General features: G+C 39.6%; 1 long non-coding RNA gene across 1 annotated transcript; it reads right to left on the bottom strand.

Annotated features, from left to right (window-relative positions):
* Positions 1–2,107: 2,107 nt before the first annotated feature.
* On the bottom strand, positions 2,108–23,800 carry LOC137341849 (uncharacterized). Its single transcript, XR_010967136.1, has 4 exons — positions 23,514–23,800; positions 21,240–21,399; positions 12,438–12,691; positions 2,108–4,477 (listed from the first exon to the last, which is right to left on the bottom strand). It is a non-coding gene; the product is annotated as an uncharacterized lncRNA (long non-coding RNA).
* Between the last annotated feature and the right edge of the window lie 3,596 nt (positions 23,801–27,396).

The following is a 27,396-nucleotide window of genomic DNA, read 5'->3' as shown; positions in this document are numbered from 1 at the left end:
AGAAGTGGTGCAGAGGTAGAGTTGGGTGTCATCAGTGTACATGTGGAACCTGACCCTATATCTTTGGATGATATCACCAAGGGTCAGCATGTAGCTGAGGAAGAGGAGGCGGCTGAGGACAGATCCTTGGGGTCTTTAGATTAACGGTGCTGGTACCAAGGGGAGGTGATAAAAAAAGTAGAAAAGCACACAGATTTGTTTTCATTAAAATATTTTTTTTAAATCACAGATGGTATGGGGTGGAAATTTATTTAGGCCCGCTACTGAGCCAGAAATTGGCACCCCAAATGGGAAGCCCAAGGTGGGCCCGAAATCGGGCCCCGGGCCTCGATATTATTATTTGGGGCTAGCTGCTTGCATCTGTTATGCCTCTACAGGCGGCTTCTCCATTTTAAGATGGTGAATATCGGGCTGCTTCCCTTACTGGCAGCAGTCTGAAGGCAAGTCCCTGGAGGGAGAAGTTGTGGGTGGGGCATTGCTGTAATTATGATATGACCAGTTAGGTCTATAAATATGGCGATGCAGGTACCTGCCAATGCTGCTGGGTGACTCTGATCCCCTGAGTTGCTCCCCCTCATCCTGTGTTTCCTCCTCTTTAAAGCACAGGTATGTTGACATAGAAATTGGATCACATCCGAATTGGTACGCATGCTGCAGTCATTTACAGTCCAAATTGGTAAAAAGCTCCTGATTTGCATATGCAATGGGCCTAGCACCAGTTTCAGGTGCATATCCTGGATGCCTACTGAGCAGCTGTAAATAATATGGCAGGCAGCACACTTCCTCCACAGAATCAGTACACGCACGATGCCCTTGGGCGTCCGTTCTATGCCTGTAAAATGGCGCAGTGCGATCCAATTTCTAGGCCATTATGTCCTTCAGTTGTCCCAAAATAAAGTACCAGCAGCAATGCTGAAGCTAATAATAAGAAACCCAAGAAGCAACAAAAAAAATGAGTGTTCAGCAGCAATATTTGACCAAGTACATTATCTGAAGAAAATGACTTTAACAGTATTTCCATCTGTCTGATGCCACCTAGCAACCAACGACATCTCTTTTATACATCATTATTTTTGAGGCAGGCCACACGCAGACGAGGAACAAAATCTAACTTTGGATATCATAACATAATTTAAATCTGAATTACATGTCGGGGGGGAGGAGGTGTGAGTTTGTGGTGGGCCCACATCACAGGTGAGGGATAGTCACATCAATTTTTACAGGCAAGGATTCAGAAAAAGGTGGCTCACCTCATTTTTCTCCATTGCACACCCCAAAATATACCACAAAACGAGCATTAAACAGGAGAGAAAATCAAGAACTACAAGCCTTTTACATGATGTGATTTATGATTGTTTGTATTTTGCTGCTTAAATTCCAATTGGGAAAGTGCTAATTAGTGCCAATAGCATGAAGTTGGAAAATGAAGTTGGAAATTCTGTCACATCTGGGCTTCTACGCAGGAGAGTGCTTCCACTGGGCAAAATGCAGGTCAGGGCCGAGGCAGGTTGCTGACCTCGGGCTTTGGTGAGCAGTTAAGCTTGAGAACTATGGGGAGGGGACCTGCATACTAGTCATCATATTGATTAGAGTTGGTACCCCTCACAGGTTTGGGTGGCTTGCTGTGCTGAGGGGCATTCTGTGTTGAGTGGGTCTCCAAAAATGGGCCCCAGACTGCCTAGTATTTCCCTAGTTGAACTGGCCTTCCTGTATCTTGCCGTAAGTGTTGGTGTCCAGGAACTGATTCCATACCCATTGCTGTTCATCCTCTTGTTCCCAAGCTCCCTTCAGGCTTTCTATGTCATCCCTTGTCCTGGAGATAGGAATGGTTCACAGGATGGAGATGTGTCCTCAAGGGGCTGTTGGGAGTGGAGGAAAAGTTTCAAAGGGGGTTGGCTTACACTATTCTGTGGGGCCTCCACCCACTAAGAACTAGGTAAAACTCCCCGATCATATTTCACTTGAAACATTGACAAAATGTTTAATTACAGCCTCAATTCTATCTCTGTCAAAACTACAATACTAGGAAGTTTCAGCTAAAATAATTCAGTAAACATGAATGGATATAGTTAACGTCAATAGGATATTATTTTGTATCTTGTATTTGACAGAAATATTTGGTCATCAGCTACTCACTTAACTGTGTTACAAAAAGACCTGAAGACCATCTATTCAATACATTGTTAGGAGCTAGGCAATGTTGCATAACAATGACATGTCTCCACCAGGTCACCATGTTCCATTGGCTACTTCTGCAACTAAGCAGAGCTGAGTACCGCAGCAAAAAAATTATTTCTGTTATTTCACAAAAATATCCTTCACTCAACTCTTAAGCATTTGTGCAATCCTGAATACAGCTTACAGTTCAAGAACGTCCTCAACTCAATGACATTCACCACTCAAAAGCAAAATACTACAGATGCTGGAAATCTGAAATAAAAACAGAAAATGCTGGAGAAGCTCAGCAAGTCAGGCAGCATCTGTGGAAAAAGAAACAGAGTTAACATTTCAGGTCCAAGACCTTTCGTCGGGAAGAGACATTCACCACTACTATTCTATAGTCATCTAATCGAAAACACTCATCTTTAATTACTAATTATCGCTCTCACTCACAAATTAACTCATTATCAACTATTTACATATACACATACATCACAGCAGATTTCAATCTCACAAGGATTTAGCTGCCAACTGTGAGAATAAGGAAATCTGCTAACCAAGAGTGAGAAATAGCTTTCTACCAAACATAGACGGATATTTTCCAACCAACAGGATTGTTCCCCACAGAGGCACTTTGGGCAGAAAAGGGCTAAGAAATTCAGCACCATGCAATCCCACTGGGTCTCTAATGGAAACCTTCCACATGCAATTTTCCACTCAGGCTTAATGACTGCAGAGATTTCTCTCATACATTTTCTGCAAGCACTTGGAGTGGAACATGTGCAATTTCCCTTTGTTTATGACAGCATCCCGCATCAACTCAATGTAAAGAGGAGCAGTGAGCATAACTATAATCTCCACATCTAAAGGAGCTCTTGAAGCAGGAGAGCCATTTCAAACGCCATTTTTCCCAATAACTTTTATTTGCTTTTCTTAAAATAATTTTAATGTAATTTTCTCGACTTTTTCTGTGTTTTTGCTGTTGTCCTTTGTTTTTTTAAAACTTGTTTTGTTTTATCCTCAGGTTTTTTTTTGCATCAAACATGGTTGTATTTCTGTGGAAACAAAAACATCCAAATATCCTTTGTACAATCCCTAGGAAGCCCACTGTTATTGAAGCATTTACAAGAGTTCGGCAGAACAGGAAAATAGTTTAAAAAAATAAAGAGCAGATAAAAAGAGGAGGCTATTACAATAGAAATGTCTGTCTCAAGGAGTGATTAAACCAGCTAATGCATGTGCTGGGTCCTGGGCCAGTTAGCAGGGCAATTTAAAATGAATGATAGGGGCTAATTTGAAAGCACCTCAATTGCGTTATTTAATGGTTGAAGTAGTTCAAGACAATATAAAGTATTCCAGGAAGATAAGCAGCAACTGGAGCCATATGCACCATTATGCCACCCACCATATCTAAAGGCCCATGCACATCTGCCTTGCAATGATCAAGGACAACTAGCTCTCCCGACTCTGGGTCAGCACAGCTGTGCCATTAGCTTCCAGGACATCTATAACCAACCTCCAGCATAGAGTCAGCACTGCCAGTGACAGACAAAATTACCACCACCCACAATTTTCCTGCCTTTACCTCCTTCCAGGGTGACATAGGGATCACCTGAAGTGTCAGCAAATGACTATCTACGTATCAAACATGTGATTGATTCACTTTTTTTTTATTTGTTCATGGGATGTGGGCGTTGCTGGCGAGGCCAGCATTTATTGCCCATCCCTAATTGCCCTTGAGAAGGTGGTGGTGAGCCGCATTCTTGAACCGCTGCAGTCCGTGTGGTGAAGGTTCTCCCACAGTGCTGTTAGGAAGGGAGTTCCAGGATTTTGACCCAGCGACGATGAAGGAACGGCGATATATTTCCAAGTCAGGATGGTGTGTGACTTGGAGGGGAACGTGCAGGTGGTGGTGTTCCCATGTGCCTGCTGCTCTTGTCCTTCTAGGTGGTAGAGGTCGCGGGTTTGGGAGTATGGCCAGCACTTTCATCTCTTTTTTGACTGAACAGTACCAGGAGCATGACACAGCGCCCACTGTCACTGCACTGCTCTTTTGCAAAGTAGAGGGGTCATTGATGGCAGCCACATGGCTGTCGGTCAGCAGATTCATGCACTTCCTCTTACGACAACACGTGCTTCTTCTCGCCTGTGTACTGCGACTCACACAGTGCTGCTTCATCAAGTTCATTCACTGCATCCTCCATGATGTGTGCAGCTGTGTTGGAGCTTGCAAACCTTGGTGAGGTGGATGCAGGATACTGTGAAGTGTTGTCTTGTCCTGGGCCATTGGCAATCCTGGTAGGCTCTTATTGCAAATCTAGAATGACAGACAAGAAACAAACATTAGAATTCTGGCTCCATGACATACCTTCGAACAGAGCACTCATTGCAAGATGCTAACTGTGCAATGGCTGTGAGAATGTGGGTATACGAACATAGGAATTAAGAGCAGGAGTAGGCCTTTCGGACCCTCGAGCCTGCTCAGCCATTTGATAAGATGATGGCTGATCTGATTGTGACCTCAACCCTACTTTCCCATCTACCTACTATAACCTTTGACTCCCTTGTTAATCAGGAATCTATCTAACTCAGCCTTAAAAATATTCAATGACCCTGCCTCCACCGCTCTCTGGGGAAGGGAGTTCCACAGACTCATGACCCTCTGAGAAAAAAAATTTCTCCTCATCCCCGTCTTAAATGGGAGATCCCTTATTTTTAAACTGTGGCCCCTAGTTCTAGTTTCTCCCACAAGGGGAAACATCCTCTCAGCATCTACCCCTTCTAGTCCCCTCAGGGTCTTATATGTTTCAATAAGATCACCTCTCATTCTTCTAAACTCCAATGTATACAGGCCCAACTTGTCCAACTTTTCCTCATAAGACAACCCCCTCATCCCAGGAATCAGTCGAGTGAGCCTTCTCTGAACTGCCTCTAAAGCAATTATGTCCTTTCTTAAATAAGGAGACCAAAACTGCACACAGTATTCTAGATGTGGTCTCACCATTACCCTGTACAACTCTAGTAAAACATCTCTAATTTTATATTTCATTCCCCTTGCAATAAATGACAACATTCCATTTGCCTTCTTAATCACTTGCTGACCGGCATAATAACTTTTTGTGATTCATGTACTAGGACACCTAGATCCCTCTGTACCTCAAAGTTCTGCAATCTCTCTGCATTTAAATAATATACTGCTTTTCTATTCCTCCTGCCAAAGTGGACAAATTCACATTTTCCCACATTATACTCCATCTGTCAAATTTTTGCCCACTCACTTAATCTATCTATATCCCTTTGCAAACGCCTTATGTCCTCTTCACAATTACTTTCCGACCTACCTTTGTGTCATCAGCAAATTTAGCAACCATACATTCGGTCCCTTCATCCAAGTCATTGGATATAGATTGTAAATAGTTGAGGTTCAAGCACTGATCCCTGTGGCACTCCACTCATTACATCTTGCCAACCTGAAAATGACCCATTTATGCTTTCTTTCTGTTTACTGTTTAGCTAACCAATCCTTTATCCATGCTAGTATGTTACCCCGCTATACCATGAGCTCTTATTTTGTGTAGTAGCCTTTGATGTGGCACCTTGTCAAAACTGCACCAAATCCACAGGATCCCCTTTATCCACGTTGCTTGTTACTTCCTCAAAGAACTCTAATAAATTAGTCAAACACGATTTCCCTTTCACAAAGCCGTGTTGACTCTGCCTGATTGCATTGAGATTTTCTAAGTGCCCGGCTATAACCTCCTTATTAATAGATTATTATTCATGTGTGACAGTGAGGGACAATGTCTGGCTTGTATGGTGTTATTTGGAAGGATGTCCAAAGTAGCCTGCCCCAAGGGAATGTAAGGCTTGTAATTTCTGAGCCCACTTCCAGTTCAGTATGTTTTTCTTCTTTCTGTGCCATCTTGCCATAAAAATATAGAATGAGTCTTCAAATAATGTTGAAAGAGCACTTACACAATGACAGACATGTGCTGAATCTGCAGCCTAGCCTTTGTGTGTGACCATGCATCATCCAACTACTTTCTATTACAATGCTTTTGTCTGTAAAGCCCTTGAAGATGTGAGTGTGCAAAGGCTTTCTTCTGTGAGTTGCAGCTTGAATGTGTGCCTGCTGGGTCAACATTTGAAGAGCTTTGAAGTTATATGAGGGCAGGAAATCTGATGCAACTGCAGCTCTTAAAGAAGCCACATATCAGGGACTTAATCTGGTTGCAATCAGAGGATGTCAGACAGCAAGTGGCCACTAGCAAGTAATAGTACAGTGACAACAAATGATCCAGTATTCAATGATTTAGCTGTGAAACTGTTCTTTCAAATAGTGAAAGACACCTTCTCCAAAGGAAATCCATTCAAACTGTACAGGAGGAGGAAAAACAAAGGAGCAGCACCATGTTCCATATTCAGAGGGTTTGGCTGCAGATGAGGACAATGTTTGCCAGCCTCAGGATATCAGCCCAAGTTAAGACTACACAGCATCTCCCTATACAAAGTAAATGGGCAAAGTATGCATACTGCAGAGAGTTTCTTATTGATGCTTTACATATGGACTCAGACCGTATGCAGAGCACCTAAATAACCTTACATCTCTTTCTTAGTTACATATGCAGCAGAGCAAATATTCTCACTCAACTTGAAGCTGGAATTATTGCCACATTAACATGTCTGTAAAAGTGAGCCCACGATACTTAGCTTTCAACAAAACTTAGCTGCATGTTGCATGTTCATTTGTTCATTCATGCTGGGTCGCTGGGAGGATATTTGGCCGTCACTGTGTGTTCTCTTCAAACTTCCAGCATTCCAAGCTTGCAGGACAATGCAGCACACAACAGAAGAGAGCAAAATCATACAGGAAGAGAGGCTGGGAACTTTCTTCCCTTTAAGTACATTTGAGGCCACCCTGGAAATGCTGGTGCTCAACATTATAGAGGGAATGGGGCAATGTGAAGCCAGAGGTCTCACTCAAGCTCTGGGCTAATACCTCATTTTCTTCTTCTTCTTTCTCTCTCTACCCACTCATGCACTCACTCACTCTCAGAGGCATATATTCAATGGCACAGTATGTGACCACATAAAGTAATATTTGAAGGATTGTTTTGCAGCCAGTATCCTAACTTATGTTCCTTTTCTGTTTCTAAAGGAGTTCCCCAAATCCCAAGCAGTGTTCCCTGTGCTTTATAAGACAGAACCTCAAAGAACTGATCCCTGTGCCCCATAAGACGACAGAACCTCAAAGAACTGTTCCCTGTGCCCCATAAGATGACAGATCCTCAAAGAACTGTTCCCTGTGCCCCATAAGACGACAGAACCTCAAAGAACTGTTCCCTGTGCCCCATAAGACGACAGATCCTCAAAGAACTGTTCCCTGTGCCCCATAAGACGACAGATCCTCAAAGAACTGTTCCCTGTGCCCCATAAGACGACAGAACCTCACAACATCCAGCTTCATTCACATTGCTGGGGTCTCAGATCAAGAAACATTACATTGCTTCTTCAATGCCCACATTGATTCCCAGAGATCTTCTCCTAAGCAGATCAGTTGACATGGTTGGTAAGTACCCAGTAGCAGGAAGTGACTGGAGTAGACCAGTTGAAGCTGCTGTCTCTCTTAGCAATACCACATTTTGCCCAATTCCTCCACCTCAACCCCCCCAACCCCGAACTCAAACAGGAGATGTACCAGAAAGCAGGCAAGACTAGCCAGTCACTGCAACATCACACTTGGCAGCACCAGTTGCAGGACGTTCCCTTAACCCAGCATGATCGTCACCTCCATCCCAAAAAGCTCCCAATGACACCCAGTAGTTTGCCGACCACTTACTCCTATCACTTGAGAAGTATCTAGAAAGAGGACTAGATTATAGTTAGGTTATGGACCCACATGTCATACACTGTCACAAAGGGGAAGCAATAGGGAGAAACACACTAGGCATGTACACTTATTACTGTTTGAGTATTTAATTTGTTTGCACTCCATTTCCACTTTGTTCAGAGAGTTTTCTTCTGATACTGCAGAATAAGGTAGCAACAAATCAAACAATGGACATCCATGGTAGTCAGATTAGTGCAGAGGATAATATTCATGAATGTGTATTGGACCACTGCATAGTGCATGTGATGGTACAGTTCAGGCATTTAAGTGATCTTGTCTATAAGAGCCTGGTGTATCATTCTTGCTGCATGCAAAGATGTTTCAGCAAGAATCTCTTTTAGGTTATCATCAGTGCCTTGATCTGCCCTTGACTACAAGAAGACCTCCTCCTCCACCTGCTCTATGGGATTAGGCCTCTCTGGGTGCCAAAGATCTCTAGCATGGAGCAGGCAAGAATGATCCTGGAGACCGTGGCAGTGTTGTGCTGTAATATGCCCCTGATCAGTGCAGGCATTGGAAGCACTTCTTCAAGATAATCTTGATGACTGCATATGTCTCTCTAAGTACCTGCATTTACTTGGTGTTCCTGACTGTGCCAGGGGTGTTAAGTAGCCATTCTTCTAATCTACCTGCTCCCTCCAATAATTCAAGCACAGAAAATTGCTTTAAAGTGAAGGAGTCATGACTGCTGCTTAGAGAACAGGTATTCACCTGCATGATTCTATGTTGCTGGTCACTAATAGAGTGGAAACCTTTGCAGTTTATGAAGGCCATGGGATTGTGTGTAAGCGCCCAGATGTCGTCAATAATGCCCTGGATTTTGAGGAATCCAGTAGGAAAAATTACAGAGTTCTCTTATTCTGCTACCAGTTTCCCATGGGGAAAATGATGAAGGCGTTTGCCCCGACAAACAACAAATCACACTTGATGCATCTGTGAACTGTGAGTTGACTGATATTAGTGATGCTCCCTGAGGTCGCTTGGAATGAGCCTGAAGTGTAAAAGTGGTGATCTCGACTGTCACTGGCAGTGCTTTCCCTGTGATGGAGGTTTCTGCAGATCAGTTTGAAGTTTGTCAGCGCCTCGCTAGTGAAGCACAGACTGCAAAAGCAGCTGTCCTTGGATGTTCCCAGGTAGATATGCCTGGGTCTGTAGAAACAGCTGTATTGGTGAGGACAGTCCACCTCTGGTGCCTGCAAACCTGCCTAAGAATCATTCATCCTCTTCCTCCAACTCCAACTCCAACTCCAAAAAAACTCAAAGAGAGGAATTTAGGTTGCAGCAATGAAAAATCCAACACTAAAGCTTTCAGAACGAATTTCCCGAATAGCCCATTTTATACAGATGGGCTCAGCATAACCACACTTCTCACAAGCACATTGAGAAATGGCATCCAGCCTCATTTCAATAAAAATTGTACATATAATACTGAAGTATGCAAGAGCAGTTAAGGCTGCTCTTAAAGGTGGATCCAGCCGTTTCCACTCTGGTACCAAACATTTTGCTGGACTGAAATTTTGCCCTATGGTCTATGCAGGCATATACGCTCTTATTTCATCACTTTAAATAATAAGATGGATGACTATAATATGTCAAAATATTAATAATAAAGAAATATTTACCTCTACCTTATTATAAGGTTAGGATTTTACTTCTGCAAATAATAATATAAAATCTAAATTCAATGTGCAAATGTCGACACATTCTCTCCAGGTTCTGTGATATTCAGCATCGTACTAGTTTTAAAGTATCACATTTACAAAATAAACTGTGATGGAAAGTATCTTTACTTTTCAGGAACTGAGCAATTGTTCAGTCCTCAAAAGGTTCAAATGGAGGGCACCAGATCATTTAATCATCATTTAGTTGGGCTGCATTTGAGAAACTGGACACACACTTTTGCTATTGAAGCCTATCCTCTAAATACTAACTAAACTTATTTGCAGGTTAATAAGGTCTCATGTAGTAACATTGAAATGTCAAATATCCCAGAACCATAATTTAGGTGATTGGACTGCTCAGGAAGGCCTATTTATACTACAAGTACCAATCAATGGATAGCAAACAGATCATAGAGACACTTCAGGTGATTCAGAATGTCAGAGTGATAGTGTCATAATAGAGCAGATTTATTTTAGGTTAAAGCCCTTCAACAAAGAATAACAATTCTTAAACCTTTTCACAGCTTTTCTAAGTATTAGTGACTCTGTGAATAAGGATATGGAAACATTGTTCTATTAGTGTGTGATTAAAACTGACCTTTTCAGTTAATCCTTTTATTTCTTCTGACCTTTCCAACCATTTTTGATTGCTTTCTTCTTTGTTTTATTTTTAGATGCCAAAGTAATTCACACCAAGAAGCTTTATACAACTGAGGCTCTGAATTCCTGGAGTGTGCATGCAGCTTTTAATGTCGTGGAGTGATGTGGTTTGAGAGAAATGGGGGTTTTCAATAGCATCTTATATAGTCATCTAAATTTTCTGCGCAGAAATTATTTTCTTACAACACAAAGGATTGATGTAAATCTAGTTATAATCCTCTTTACAGCATAATTTTTTCCCCTGAGGGCATCAATTCAGCTGGTACTGCAACAGCTGATTTGGCTCCACAAGGGATCTGACCACAAGGAGAGTGGACGTAGGGGAGGGGAAGACACTTGATTCTCTTTTCAGAATTAGCAATGTAGTGGCCTGACACTGTGACTCTCCCATTGCTGCTTGTTGTTCTCATGTAGCTTTTCAGCACTTTCCTTCATCTCCTCTGGCTTCTCCTTACGTTGCTCACACTCTCCCATGCCATCTCACACACCCCTGCAGCTTCTGACCACTTTGCTGCTCTTGCTATTCTCCCATGGCTTCTCCTATGTATGTGTTTGCATTGTGTGTATGTGTTGTATGTGCATGTGTGTGTGTTGTATGTGCATGTGTGTGTGTTGTATGTGCATGTGTGTGTTTTGAATGAGTGTGTTTTGTATGTGCATGTTGTTTGTGTGGGCTGTATGTGCATTTGTGTGTTTTGTATGCATCCCTTGATAATGAGATTTTAATAAATTACAGAGGCTGTAAGTTGTGGAGGTTGGATCTTTTACTTTTTTTGCCACTTTACAAACTGGTTTTATCCTGTTCTTTCTGGTTACATATTTAAATAGAGTGTAGATTACCAATTTAACAGGTGAAGAGGGTGCAATGATCCTAGACAATTCTTGAAGCAACGTTACCAATATTCTGACCATGACAGGGCTTGAATTCACAATTCAAAGTGGAGGACCTTAAAATAAAAATTTCATTTGAAGAAACACAAGAAACAAAAATTATGCCTTTTATATAGATTGTTCAAGCAAGATATGTGCACCATACTGTTAAAACAAGTTATTTTAATTGTACCCTATAACTCCTTTAAATGGTACAGAGATAATCAGGATTCCACTGTGTGTGACATTTACCTGGAATTAGCAAGTAGACAGTTAGAAAAATTACAAAAAAATTACCAAAAAAAATCCCCTTGCTAATTTATCAAGTTCTTTCTGATCACCTCCCTATTTCCACTGGTTTTCTAAAATCAATAATATGTGTGCATTAAATCACTTGATCATTGACACGATATCATCATGTCCTTTGCTGCAAATTTCTGAACTGATGTAAAGAAACGATTTTGATTTATGACTAGATCTATACTGTGCTGCTTTGAAATGCATCTGAAATTATCCCTACACTGAAAAATGAAACAAAATATCTGCACCACAAATATTCATCCCATGTCATAGTTTGCCCCATGATCTTAATGAGCTTCAGTGAAATGTTCAGGACAACCTACCCTTTACTGTTCCAGGAAGTGAGCCTCCCTGAAAATCCCCAATATGGTGATAATGGTTGTTCAGCTGTCCTGATGCTCATTAAAATTGCTAAATTTATCAAAACTAGTCCCTCCTATCTACACAAGCCCGTGGGGGTGGGAGGGGGTCATGCTTCACTGCTCATTAAGGGATGTGAATCTCCTCCCTCAGTGGTCTCTTTACTGCTACAAGACACTGTGGTTACAGGAACTGAAAGCTCTAAGTTTTTCAGGCATCTGGGGAAGGCACTGAAAATGCTGGGCTGTGCACTGCCTTTCCCCTTCCATTATAAATCATGTAGCAAGTGTCACCATACCAAATCACAGCACTGGCACCATGCCTGAACTTATCATTGATGTATAAGAGACTTCCAAACAGTTGATACCACAGGAGCTCACTGGCATAACTTGTTCTACTAAATTCAAACATAAATTTTATTTTTGTTTCTGCTTAGTCTGTGGGAAGAGAGTTATAATAAATGAATACAAAATGAGTAAACCAGATATTGATATGATTTATAATATATTAATCTATCTAGAAACTATACTCCTTACCAGTTTCATTGTTCACAGCAGAGCTTAAGGAACTCCTGGAACCTCGCTGATCTTATAACTTGCCAATACTCCTGATTTCCACGCATATTAACAGAAAATGGTTTGTTATCTCCGATCCACTCAGGAACCAGCATTTTCGTTGGCCACGGAAATCTTTATGCAAATTTGCAGGACTCCAGCTGTTACATGGGCCATGTGTAGAAATCTACACTTGAGATTTGTCGGGGATGTCAAACTGCATCAGATCACTTGCCCTATGTATAATGGGTACAAGTATTGTTATTTGCCTGTCAAGTAATAGTTCGTATTACTGTAGTGTGAGTTATAGGACACAATTTGTCTACATTTTGAATCGCATGATACAGTTGTGGCTGCTGCTATCAAGAAAATTCCCACTCAACTTAATTATTAACTGGTAAATTAATTCTCTCGTGTACACACATGCAATATTTTATAGATTAACATATATAAGAGTGTGTTTACAGGCAATGTAGAAACTGCTAGGATTCAGATGATCGTAACCTGTTCAAGCCTTTCTCTTATCCATGTGGCATTGGTTAAATCTCTTCATGTGTTACTACTTTGTAACAGATTCCTACTTATGTGCGAGGATAATGAACCTTTGTTGGACTCACCTTCAAAATAAAACAGTATTTTGTGATGCCCTAAATCACAAACCTGGTATCTTCAAATTAACAACTGTAGTTGGCATTTTAAAAAATGACAGAAACTATTCTTGATATGGTGGAACCAATACCAGTTTGTTATATGCAAATTACAGTCTGGACTCCAATCTCAGGATTCAACTGATGAGCAAACCACTCAAGCTTTACTCTTGCAGTTTATGGTATCATCAGAACCCCTTGATCGAATCCTTCTCCTTGTAATTCACCAATAGCCACCCAATAATTTCTATATAGCGCAACCTCTCTGATGAAAAAGTGAAACAACTGAGAACCAGCCAAGAGGGAGGTTCTGCCCCACTTATTCCCTGATCAGTTGACTGAGCACACCTTAGGCCTGGTCCTGTAAATGCTGCCAGCATTCGAAAGGTAAGGCAAAACTTCAAACCTTAGAATAATGGCCAAGGTTATCAAGGTAACTTTAATTAGTTATTATTTCCTGATAACTAACAATTAAAATTAGGATGTTTCATAAGATGCTTCCATACAATTATCTTATGTTTAGCTCAAAGTATAAAAATGTGCCTTACATCCTTAAGGCATTTATTTAACAAAGTGATTTTAAATTCATTTTCTCACCATTTTTGATAACAATTTAAAACTGATTTTTCTCTGCTGGGCAATTTTAATTTCAGTTTACCATCATGCCAATACATTTCTAGGAATAAAGGGCCTCAAAATCCAGCACGAACCCTGCTGGACTTTACACGGTCGGTGGGAGGATACCTCATTTGCATGAAGCCAGGAGAAGCCTACGCTACAATGGGCACATCATGAACTCCCGCCAGCCCCAATCTGCCAGTAACCCTGGTGCCCGCACCCGCTCCAACGCCCCCCACCACCCCAGAGAAACCTCTTCTCTGCCCCCTATTATGGTGGCAGTTCAATGGAAAAGTCAAGGCAATTTGGCCCAAAAATGTTATCTCTACAGTGTTGACGCTAATTCCCGGCCACAGTTTAAAATAGTGGGAAAGATTTTCGAGCAATGAGTTATAAGTAGCAATTAAGCCCGTTACTGAGTCGGAAGATCCAATTATTTTTAGTTTTGTGGTTGGCACACACGGACACTAACTAAACAGGATGCATATGTTATAAAAACCCGGCAAATGGACTGCAGCATGGCATTTGTTTCTATCATGGTAGTCATTGTTCTCCTGGTGAAATAATGGGACAACCAGAAGGTGTGGACACACAAATTATATATTATATCAAGTGACGATGATAGGGATAATTTTCCAAATTGTCAATATGATTGGAAGATTGTGTGCAATGTAGGCCGGAATTTCCAATATGCACTCTTGGCAGACAAAGTGGGGAGCACAGTGTCAGAAAATTATCCCTACTATTTTGTGGAAAGGGTTTACTGGATCAGAGCATTTTACCTAAACTCAATAAAGGAGAAGGATATAAAAAGTTTGAGGTTCTCTTGGAGGTGCTAACAGACGCTTGTGGAGTGGTAACACATGAATTAAGGGTGTCCGCTGTGATTCAAAGTTTGCATCTTGTCACGGCAGTCATCAACTTTTTCGCTATTGGGTCATTTCACTAACCTGGAGTATTGGCATCACATGTAAGACACTTACATTCAAAAGGTGACTGATGCACTGCTCTGGAACAGTTGGAGAGGCAGCAACAATTTTCTGCCACTGCTGGTTTCCCCAAAGCTTCAGTGTGATTGACCAAATTCACTCAAGGACACCATCAATCTGATGCTGCAAATCAACCACATAAGCTTCTATTCTCTCAATATGAATTTGGTCTGTGATGCCCAAAGGAAGATCAACATGTGACTGCCCAGTAATTAGGATCAACACATCACTCCTGCAACCTCTAGCTGTGGCATTTGAACTGAGCAACTATAAGGCTGATTTCTGGCAGTTGATGAGATAAACTCTAAAACTGTGACTCATGACCCTGTCCCGCCACCCACAGAAGTCTTATCAACACGCCCAGATTATCTACTGACTAGATTTTCCACCTATTGATTACGAATGATCTTCCATCTATTGATTATGAATGATCAGAAAATTCTAGTAGAAATCAAGCAGCTCATTTTGTACATGTTAAGGTGCTAAACAATGATAATTGCTGGTGAGTGCATGATTGAGTATCTTGAGTACAGATGCTGCTCTTCAGAAAATGCTGCTGCCCATATGGGCAATAATTGAAGTCATTTACACACTAGTAATTGCACAAAGGGCTTTATCTGGTAGCAGGCAGAAAGTTCCTCCCTATCATTTATTAATTTAGTGGGCCTTAAAATGAATAATTTGTCCTTCATCTCTGTTTCATAACTGATTATTGCCAGCAATCGCTGAAATCATCTAAAAACATTTAATTATTTTATTTGCAATAATCATTTCATTTGCATCTTGAGTTACACATCTTTTTGGCAAAATGAGAATGGCTGGGTACATATTCTGGGTTAAATCCTATACAAAAGTTGGCCAGTCCATTTTATTACACCTTGTATTGCAGTATAGAATGTGTTGCACTTGGTGGTTCATGGTGGTTTTGTAGGGTGACAATTTTAGTTTGAACTGACACATTTTGCACAAAAGTAAATGAGGCATTTACCACATAAAGAGATTAATTATCCGAAATTTTGTTCAAAAGTGTTCTATTTCTGTGTCACTCCAGAATGGAGTAAATGACAGCACGTGTTCTGAATGACTGACAGCTACATGTTGTTCTGACAGTCTCACAATGTTAACGACACTGGCATGTGTCTATTGCTTACAGAGAGGAACAGCTCAAAATTTACAGGTGTTAGATTAGTTTTATTGATTAATCAGGCCATGCAATAATTTTAGAAATTTTGATCGAGTTAGCAAAAGAGGACTTATGAAATTGTTAAGCTGACATTGATAATGACATAAAGCTGTGAAGTTAATCACAGCACCTAACTGCCACCTTTTTCAATTCAAGATCCTTGCCCTTATCAAATTCCTTCAGGGCCTCTCCTATCTTCTCCCACCCAGCACAGCATACATCTCTCTGCTCTCCCTGAGCTCCTCGGTACTCTTACCACCTTCTGAAACTTCCTCAAAATTGATCTCTTTTACCAAGCCTGCAGTCATCATCCCTAATTTCTGCCTATTGTTACTTGCTGAACTACAAACTGCCTTGGGATATCTCACAATGTGTGCTATATAAATTAAGTTCTTGTCCAAACTCTGGATGGAGAAATTGTAGGTATCAGTTATGAAGGCATTTCTCAAATCACTTCTACTTTGCTCAGGAAAACTCCTCACGACATCTGCTTCCCGAAAATACCACAGTAGCAGCAGAGAACCAAAGGCATTATTGTTGAACTTTATATTGCCTGGGGGTTTCATTGTACCAAGTAAATCTTCCACCTACCTGTTTAGAACATGTGTATTTAAACTAACAGGAAATACATTTGTGTTTTTAATATGCCGGTACAGGGTGATATCAATAATACAATTGCAGATATGTGTGCCTATTGCCCCATCAGTCCTAATGACTCATTTATCCTTGCCAATTCTGGATTAGTCAGGAGGTTATTTGAAGAAGAATTAACCACTAGATAGCTGCTAAATGGCCTGAGGCAGGAAACTATGGATCTCAGTGCCTGTGTTTTGTGTCTCAATTCCTTTTAACTCTTTTAACTAATGCCGTCTTCTTTTTGCTTGTTATTTTTAATTAATGTGATTCTCTCCTTGATAGGTGACAGAGACTATAGTCTGAAGCTATGCTCATGACTCTAGCATCAAACTCCAAACACCAAACCCATTCCCAATAGAGGTTCAAGCTTACAGAGGAAAAGATCTCACCCTGTCCTTTAGAAAGGTCCACAATTGTTTGATTGTTGTATTCCCCACAATATGGGAACATAATAATGTAAAGAAGTACCACAAACTTGTCACACACACATTTGGACCAAAAGAGGAGGCAAATCTACAACAAAGTGTATATATATATGAATGAATTAAGAATAAAATGCCCAAACGTGATGCTGTTGTGGCAATATGGAACAACAATGTAGTAGGAATATCAGAAACATGTTTGACTGCAGAGAATGGTAATTAATACGATGTACAGAGGTATAGTCTACAGGAAAGGAAATGGAGTTGTTTTAGATATCAGGGACACTTAGGAAGTTTCTAAAAAGTGATCCCATTGGAGATGGAAAGCTACACAGTGAACCACTCTGGTTGAGCATCTTTAATATGAAAAAGGGAAAGCTAACATTAGGTGTATGCTACAGAGAACCAGGTCAGGATCAGAAGGAAGACAGTTTGCTCTATGAAGAGATCAGAAGAAGATGTGAAAAAGGGAAGTTTATTTTAATGCAGACTGCAATACGCCAAATATAAATTGCAAATTCCTAAATGGTTTGGTGTCAAAGTTATTAAAAATAATGCTGGAATACCGCATGATCCAGTGTGTTAGGGAAGTCACAAGAGCAGCAAAAATCTTGACTTGGTAATGCTCAGTGACCCAGGTAATATACAGCAAAAGGAAATCATGACATGTTTGGGGGATAGCAACCATTGACTGGTCAAATTTGATGTGATCTGGAATTCAGATATATTAACCTGCTGTAAAAGACCCATGTGTGGTAGTTTATCAAAGACTTTCTCAAAATCGAAGTAAATTATACCCACTAGCTAGCTATCAACTATTAGTTGAATTACTAATGAAGTACAACCTATTCTATTCTTTCTAAATTCAAGATGACGACCCTTTATAGCCTTGTGCTCTTTAGATTAACATTGATAACATCCCATGCAATGTTTTCACTTTCTCCCACTATAGATATTAAGCTAATTGGTCTACAATTTCAAGGTTCATGTCTCACTACTTTTGTGAATATTAGGATATTCGTTATCCTCTGCTTCTCAGGTATAGTTTGTAAACTTCCTATAAATATTAAACACCCATCACTTTTCTCACTTACTTGAATATTTGGGGTTGTATCCCATCTGCTCCTGGTACCTTGTAAATATTTAATTCTTTAAGTTTCCTCATAACAGGTTCTTTAGTTTTATCTACTTGTGTTATAGATTCGTGCACCAAAGTAATTGCATCCAGCATTTGTCACATAGAATTATAGAATTTACAGTACAGAAACAGCCATATGCCAGTGTTTATATTCCATACAAGCTACCTCCTACTCTATTTACTTCATCTCACCCTATAAAAATACCCTTCTATTCCTTTCTCCCTCATGTACTTATCTGAAATAACAAATCTGAAAAAAATGTGAAACATCTATTTATCATATCTGTCATTTCTTTATTTTCAACCTGCCCTTTGAAGAGCCATCTACTACTAAAACACCATAGAGATTTTTTTGATATCTATTGTCTACAATCCACCTTTCTATTGCCCTTTTACCTCTCCAAATGCTTATTTTAGCTGTCCTCAATTGAATCTTGTAAGATTCGTGTTTCTTTGCGTTTTTCAATAATATCTCATTTTGGCCTTTAGGCTAGTTTTGACCTTGTTATTTGGCCATGGTCATCATGTGTTTTTTTTCTCTCATAAGGATACATTTTCTTTTCGCATCACTTAAAGTGGCCTTTAAATGCACTGTTTGATATTGTCAGCCTATCAGATGACAACAATGACAGATGGATGGTGAACGCAAATGACCCAAGGGGGTGCACAGTAACAAAATTATGTGGCTACAAGGGACATGTGTAATGTCATCATCCATAATCATTTTCCATAAGAGTCATTGGGCACAACTGTCACATGCTTACATGTTGTGATGGGAACACAGTCGCTGAGAGAAGAATTATTATTAATGGGCATATGTGGCCTTGATAAACTGAGACTAACCACAGAAAAGTTGTTTTAAAATATGGCTAAAGGATGTGAAGGATGCCAATAAACTTGCCTGCTGCTTTGCTGAATTAGTTAATGCCAGAGATAGTGAGGATTGATCCAGTGCCCACCCATCCCCACCAGTTGCAGCCAACTTTCTCTTCACACAGTGTAAATTTAGTTCACATCTGTGGTGATTCCAAAATGTTACAGGAAAAGTTACTTGTATATAGACACAGGAAGGAAAGTAAAAATATGTATAACCTGACTGGAATAAAGAGCAAGTAAGAAAATATAGGTATCATAATGGTCAACTAATAGTTCCTTACAGGTTAAACTTGTATAGAACCTTGGTTAGACCATACTTAGAGTACTGCGTACAGTTCCGGTTACCAGATTACAAAAAGGATATAGAGACATTGGAGAAGGTGTAAAAAAGATTTACAAGGATGCGACCAGAACTGAGAGGTTATACCTATCAGGTAAGATTGAATAGGTTGGGGGTCTTCTCTCTAGAAAAGAGAAAGTTGAGGGGTGGCCTAATTATGAAGAGGTTTGATAGGGTAGACGGAGAGAAAATGTTTCCACTTGTGGGGTTCCAAAACTAGGGGCCATAAATATAAGATAGTCACTAATAAATCCAATAAAGAATTCAGGAGAAACTTCTTTACCCAAAGAGTGGTTAGAATGTAGAACTTGCTACCACAAGGGGTAGTTGAGGCAAATAGCATTGATGCCTTTCAGGGGAAACTAAATGCAGATAGGGGTAGATGAAATAGGGTGAGAGGAGGTTCGTGTGGAGCATAAACATCAGTACAGACCAGTTGCACCAAATGGCCTGTTTCTGTGTTGTAAGTTCTATGTAACAATAGTGTGAATCTAGAAGCAACAATTTCAGATTCACAAATTTAATAAAATTCTTCAAAAGAGTAACTAAATTGTCTGACAAGGGCAGTTCAGTGCAGGTGATCAACATGGATTTCAGATGATGTTTCATGAGGTTCTAGCGTATGAATTTTTTATAGCAGACTAAAACTCATGAAGTTAATGGAAATTATCAATTTGGATTGAAAACTAGGTTAGTAATGAAAAGGGTGATGACAAATAGGGAAAGCTCTAATTAAGGACAATGATTAGTGGACTTCCACAGAAGTTTGTTCTAGAGAGTACTTCTTGTACTATAATAAAATTTGCTGATGACACCAAGCTACATGGCCAGATGGCGAGCATAAGAGAAATTGTTAGCATTCAAAAATTCAGACCTACCAGTTGAAGGTACATGAATTTCAATATAGAAAACTGTATTGTTGTGCACTAGAAAAGGAAATATGAAATGTGTAGACAATTAAATAATATTTATTGGCAAAAATGGAAATGGAAAAATTATTTGCATTATTGATCATTCACTTCCTGGGTTGTATGGCTAATTCTCAAATTGAGCAATGCATTTCCCAACTAAGCCACTGAGGAAGTATTAATTAATGTACTTAAAGAAGATTTGGATGAATATCAAGTTAGGAACAAAATTGAAGGATAACTACAAACAAAGATAACATCAGCAAAAACAGATTAACCCGTCATTTATCTCATTGCTGTTTGTGGAACCTTGATGTATGCAAATTAGCTGTCATGTTTTCCTACATAACACCGGCAACTACACTTCAAAAGCAATTCATTGATAGTAAAATGCTTTGGGATGTTTTGAAGACATGAAAGGTGCTATATAAATGCAAGTTCTTTCTCTCAAAGTTCTCCGACATGATTTTCTACCATTGCAAGTCGTTGCTGTAATATTGCACTGCACAATTTCAACCCACATGTTTATTTGGGGAGCCTAGACTTCAGGGGTCACTAACATTTTTGGTCAGTTGATCTACACTTAAACAAATTGAATAGCCGTGACCAAGACAATAGAATATGGAAAATAAACTGTACCTCCAGCATGCATCAATGAATACATGTCAACTGCATGCTGAATATTCACAGACAGAAAAATAATACAATTTAACGTGGAATATGTTATGACTATTCCTATCACATTGCTGCATTTATATAGTTAGGCATTTAATTCATGTAATTTCCCATATATTCTTTGTGTAGACATTAACTTAAAAAAACTCAGCAGAATGTTCCTACAAGTACAGTTATCCTCATTATCATATTCTACTTCAGAGTTGGCCAAATAGTGCATTATACTGAGGAGGTGTTGTTTTAAAATTGAAGGAAAGCAGCTGTTTGTTGAGAAGGTCAATTCAACCAATAAGATATACAGCATTTTTATTAATACTTTCAATGTCAATGGATTTTAAAATGCTTTACTTACCTATGGCAGGAAGTGCTTTAGGTAACTTCTCTTCTTGATTGTAGAAAAAAAATTGCACAGAATTTACAGCACAGAAACAAGCCATTCAGCCCAACTGGTCTATGCCGGTGTTTATTCTCCACATGAGCCTCCTCCCATTCTACTTCATCCGACCCTAACCCTAAAATGGATAAAAATTTATACATTGTCTTTTGTTACCTGGAGCCCTTCGTTTTGCTGCATTATCACCGAGACTTCCTCACCCCCAGTAGTGAAAAGCAACCAATAAGAAGTTCCTCTTATGGAGTCATCTTATAAAAACAATGACTTGCTGTAGGTAAGTATTACATGTTGAGCCAAATGCTGTTGAGCCCTGCCTTTATTAGACAGAATAAAATTACTTCTCATCCAGTTGGAAGTCACAACACCGGAGAAACTGTGCAAGATATCGGAGAGAAATTAATGTCAGCATAAGACATTTCAGGGGAATTCGCCCCGTATTGCTGCAGTACTGATGTGATGTGTTAATCTGGCCTGGAGGGAACAGGCATTAAGGGTGAGGGTTGCATGGAGAAAGCTGGAGACTTCATTTAAAGACGAATAAATTCATCTTTTCTTGCCATTTTGTAGCTTTTTCCCATGACCACAGGCACCGCATTCGAAGTTCCATTTGGCAGAGGAAGCAGCAGAGCAAAAAATGGATGCCTGTGATTTCAGGTGGCATGTGTGCCATAGTCAGGTCCAGCTGCTCTGCTACACAAGAACTTTCCTGTATCAGGCACAGCTACCTAGTAATGACAGAGATGTGCCTAAGGATATTGAAGTTTAGCAAGGAAGCATTTTCAGAGTTGTGCCATATCCTTTAGGGAGACCTTTGCAACACATAAAGGCCTAGAAATTCAGGCACACCTATTTTTGGGCATGGGGGGGGCACTAATATTCCCTGCGCCTGAATGGTGAGGCCCGAGGCGCCCCCGATATTGGGCCTCAGGCTTCATTTACATCGAGCCGACAAGCTCCAAGGAACAACAGCCAGCTAGCAGGCCAGGCGCGATTGAAGATCGGGCTGTGGCTGGCATTGCAGCGGCCCTCAGGTAAGTGAGGAAGGGTGGGCAACCCGGAACCAGCAGCGATTGGCAGGGAGGGGAGTAGTGGTGACTGCTCCACATTCAGATACGTATATAATAAAAACGTACCTTGCTGGCCCTTTCAGGATCACCTGTTAGGATAACCAGGTTTACATGTAGCCTAAGTGCAGGCAGCTTCAGGACTAACCAATCATACAGTGGGGGCCGCAAACAAAGGCATTAGGCCCTTTATTTGCATTTGCAAAGGGCTAAACGCCTGTTGCAGGCAAGGTCACTGCATGGCGTATTTTTTGGCCTTTACCAGTATGGCAGGCGGCGCACTTCCTGTTCGTAATGAGCGTGCGCTTCCCATCTGCCATATTGGAGGCCATTTGGCCCCCGAAAAACAGGCCAACATTGCGTGGATGAATTTCTAGGGCAAAATAGCCTCATCCTTTGATCTTGTACCAACTGAGCCATGAAATACTATTTGAGGCACTTTAAAAACAAACTGACCTTAAGGAGAAGGGAAAAGTGGTTCACCCCTCCTAAAACTTTGCTGAAATAGGTATGAAAAATTGAAATATGGAAAATATGTAATAACAGCAACATTTCACTAGAAATATACTGTAAAGAGAAGAAAAAAAGAAATTACAAGGCTTTTGCCAGTTCAAGATTTCCTGCACTCTTAGTGCTTCCCTTGCTCCAGTCTTTATACCCCAAATAAAGTGGCAAGCCAGCGCCTGTAGAGCAGCAGCACTATGGGAGCACAAGAACACATTATCAACCCCAAAAGTATATATATTTGTTATTTATTATACTGTCATAATGTAATACTATTCACTTGATGTTGTATTTATTATATCTGATTCTCTTATTTCTTATAATAGCTTCCAACATTTCAACCGCCTTGTTTGTTTATATAACCTCAGGACTTCACTTGTTCAGTAGCTGCAGTAACATACTTAGAATTTCTCAAACTGCATGTCAACTAATCATTTTGTCCTATGTGATTAAAACACTGATGCAATGAACAAAAGCCTAAATGATTAAATTTTAGCAAATCTTTTTCATTCCACTCACACCCACCCACAAAAAAAATATACTTTTCACCAACTACAAAGTTGATTTACTTGTGCTTCAATTACATGTCTATTCAGCTAAGCTCAATAAAATATGTTCTAAACAGATTGCTTTTTCCCGACAATATTTCCTATTGATAACTCACAGTCTACTGGAACACAGAGCTCTCAGCTTGTATTACTACTAGATCTTCACAAGAGTTGATAAAGTTTTGAAGTCGACTTGTTCTCTGATGTCAATTTACTTGTCGTCTTCACTCGATTTCTCTGCTGTCCAATGAAGTTCTCGCAGCAAAAGCTCTCAATAATAACTTGACTTTTCCTCACAGGATTTCTATTTTGATGGTTTTTGAACTATTTCGTTAATGGATTTAGTTGATTTAGTTTTGTAAACTTCTCCATAGCTCTCCTCGCGCTCTAATGCAAAGTTTAACTGCTGTGTATTCAAGCAGCCAAAAGCTTTATTTGAAAAAACCATTGTGACAGGATTTCCTGTCTTTATGCTGTCACATATCTGGTTGTGATGCCTTGTGGCTCGAATTGTCACATGACCTGCCAGGTGATGACCTCACTGGTAATGATAACCTCATAACTGACCCAGTCACGCAGCTGTGGGTTGATGTTTAAGTTGCTTTTAAAATTATTTTCCAGAAAGCCAATCAAAAATAATTGATAAAGGCAGATTTTATGAATTTGTGCTCCCTGCACAAATTCCTGCAGAGTGTGTTTGTTTCCATATCCCAAATTCCCCATAGGAACCTTTTCAGACAGAAGGGAAGTATACAGTGGTGTCCCCCAGGGGTCGGTATTAGGATTGCTTCTCTGTTTGATATATATTAATGACTTGGGTATACAGGCATAATTTCAAAGTTTGCGGATGACACAAAGCTCGGAAATGTAGTAAACAGCGCGGCCAGTAGCAGACTTCAGATGGACATAGACAGACTGGTGAAATGGACAGACACATGGTAGATTAAATTAAATGCAGAGAAGTGTGAAGTGACATATTTTGGAAGGAAGAATCAGTAGAGGCAATATAAATTAAATGGTACAATTTTAAAGGGGGTGCAGGAACAGAGAGGCATACTTCACATACACAAATCATTGATGGTGGTACGTCAAGTCGATAAGTGTTAATAAAGCATACGGGATCCTTGGATTTATTAATAGGGGCACAGAGTACAAAATCAAGGAAGTTATGGTAAACCTTTATAAATCACTGGTTAGGCCTCAGCTAGAATATTGTGTCCAACTTTGGGCACCACACTTTAGGAAGGATGTCAAGGTCTTGGAAAGGGTACAGAGGAGATTCACCAGAATGATACCAGAGATGAGGAACTTCAGTTATATGGAGAGATTAGAGAAGCTGGGATTGTTCTCCTTAGAGTTGAGAAAATTAAGGAGAGATTTGATGGTGGTAATCAAAATTATGAGTGGTTTTGATACAGTAAATAGGGAGAAACTGTTTCCACTGGCAGGAGGGTCAGTAACCCAGAGGACACAGATTTAAGATAATTGGCAAAAACTCCAGGGGAGAAATGAGGAGATTTTTTTTTTACACAGCGAGTTATTATTATCTGGAATGCACTGCCTGAAAGGGTGGTGGAAGCAGATTCAATAGTATCTTTCAAATGGAATTGGCTATATATATTTGAAAAGGAGAAATTTGCAGGGCTTTGGGGAAAGAGCAAGAGCGTGAGACTAATTGGATAGCTCTTTCAAAGAGCCAGCACAGGCACAATGGGCCGAATGGCCTCCTTCTGTGCTGTACAATTCTATGATTCTATGAACTGGCTACAGTTAAACATTGGCTGTAATTTCTCATGTAGAATTTTTTTTAATTCAATCCTAAAGTTGAGTTTGAAATGAATCATTCAAATGCAATAATGCTAATGGAAAGAGGTTAACTGAGAACTATATCTGTTTAATATGAGTTGAGTGAAGCCAATTAAGACCAATGGCTATTTATGTTCAAATGTTCTCACTTGGTTTGCATATTTCATATATATTTCTTTCTCTAAAATTTTACTGCAGGTCTAGAGCTAATGCTTTAAATAAGACAGATGAAATATGATCAAGTTCAGTGATATGGAAAAAAAGAATGCAACTGGCTAAATTAAGAGAATCATTGCACATTGTCGCCATTCTGGCACAGTTCTATTTAATTACATTATGCATAATGAAAGTGGTCGTAGATATGAGAGCAAGGCACTCAGATTGCAGACTAAATTAGATGTTGATGTAATTCATTCCATATTTGTTGAAATATGCTAATAGTTTTTTGATATAATTTTTCACATCAAAGTGCATTCAGCCTGAAAATAATGACTTTAAAGCTCTGACTCATATGTCATTGCTGAGAATGTGGAGATGCATGTATCAAGGATATCTGCTGCACAGTTCAGGCCTTGCTGAAAGCTGCCTTCATCAAAGCAAATTGAATAGGTGTAACACCTACTGATTACAATTGGTTATTAGAAATCCATAAGGAAATAGTGACATTGGATTTTTGTACTTTACCTTCTTCTTTCATTTTCTTACCAGCATTTATTATTTTCTACTCGCTCGTCAATCTAAATAAAGTTGTGTGGTATGATTTCAGTCGCTCACTGAAGAATTTCGTAGAATTACAGCTGCACCGGAGGTAAACTCTTCCAGGAAGGCATAATCTGACTTAATCCTCCACAATGATTTACAAAATTAATACCAAAAAATTAATTAAGCAGGCGACAGTCACAGCTTCAAACTGAAAATAGCAATTGGGTGGAATTGAACGACCGTACCAATTTCTAACTTGTTTCTTGTGCCCAGCCAGTCCAAATGTCACATATTTGTGGAAACATTTAATTCTTACTTATCTGCCAATAGGAACAAAAAAAAATCCATTTAAAAACATAATCAAAGATTTATCAAAAAAGAAAATATCATCCTACCCACACCCAAGCAGCATCCTATTAAATTTCCATAGCATAATATATTTTTAAAGTTATACCAGAGAGAACTGCCAGAAACTAAAATTGCCATCTAAAGCACAATTAACATCAGTTGCATAACATATCACGAGTAGCATCACATGAGGGGAGGAACTTCCAAGATTAAATATGTACGGTAGAGTTCACGATGCATTTGTGCAAGGAGAGCTTTTGGTGGGCTGAATTATTTTTCTCAGTCCATGTTTTCTATATTCCAAGGTGGCTTCAGGGAAATTAAAAAAGTGGAAAAAGAAATATCCAAGAAAACACACACATTTTTTCCTCTGGTTCTATGCTGGCAAGATATGAAAAACAAACCTTCATAATTTATAAAAAAAAGTTCAAAAGTATTTTTCCTAAAGCAATGTAAAATGAGTGATTTTAAATTAGTCACCAATTATTCATATTCCGCAAAACAGAAGTTTGTGTTCTGTTGTTCTGAATCCATTTCAAATACAAGTGATACATGTCATTTATTGTCATAGGGATCTCTGTCAATCACAGATATCTAGCATTTGATGTTCTTTGTAAAGTGTGGAACACACACACAGCCTACAACAGAATGTCCACTTCTATGTTTTTGTGCCTAGTTATGACAATAGGTTATAATAATGGGCCAAATCTTCCTGGAAATATAACGACATGTAATTGGCACACCATTATTAATGCGCAAATCAGCCAGCAAGTTCAGGGGACGAAGAGATATGCCATGAGTTGCCAATCTCCATAATTTGCTGGTCGATTTACCAGTCATTTAGCAATGCTGCTTCACACAGCAGCAAATCGCCCTTAGCATCCCCGTTATTTTTAAGAGCTTGCTGGATTTGCACATTAATTGGCCATTAAACTTGCCGCAGAAAGTTAGGGCTAATAATTAACAGCGTAAGTACCCTTTTAACAATGTGATAATTGTTAATGAAATGGCAATCAATCTTTCCGGCCCAGAAAGGAAACAATTTAAACTGCTGAGTCTCATTGTTGCATGTAGTAAATTCTTCTTAGATATTTTTTAAATTTACATTTTTTTTCTTACTTTTCCTTTCTGTCTCTTTTTTCT

Source organism: Heptranchias perlo, chromosome 24, assembly GCF_035084215.1.
Source record: "Heptranchias perlo isolate sHepPer1 chromosome 24, sHepPer1.hap1, whole genome shotgun sequence".
Taxonomy (NCBI): Eukaryota; Metazoa; Chordata; class Chondrichthyes; order Hexanchiformes; family Hexanchidae; genus Heptranchias; species Heptranchias perlo.
This window is presented reverse-complemented; position numbering and strand designations above follow the sequence as displayed.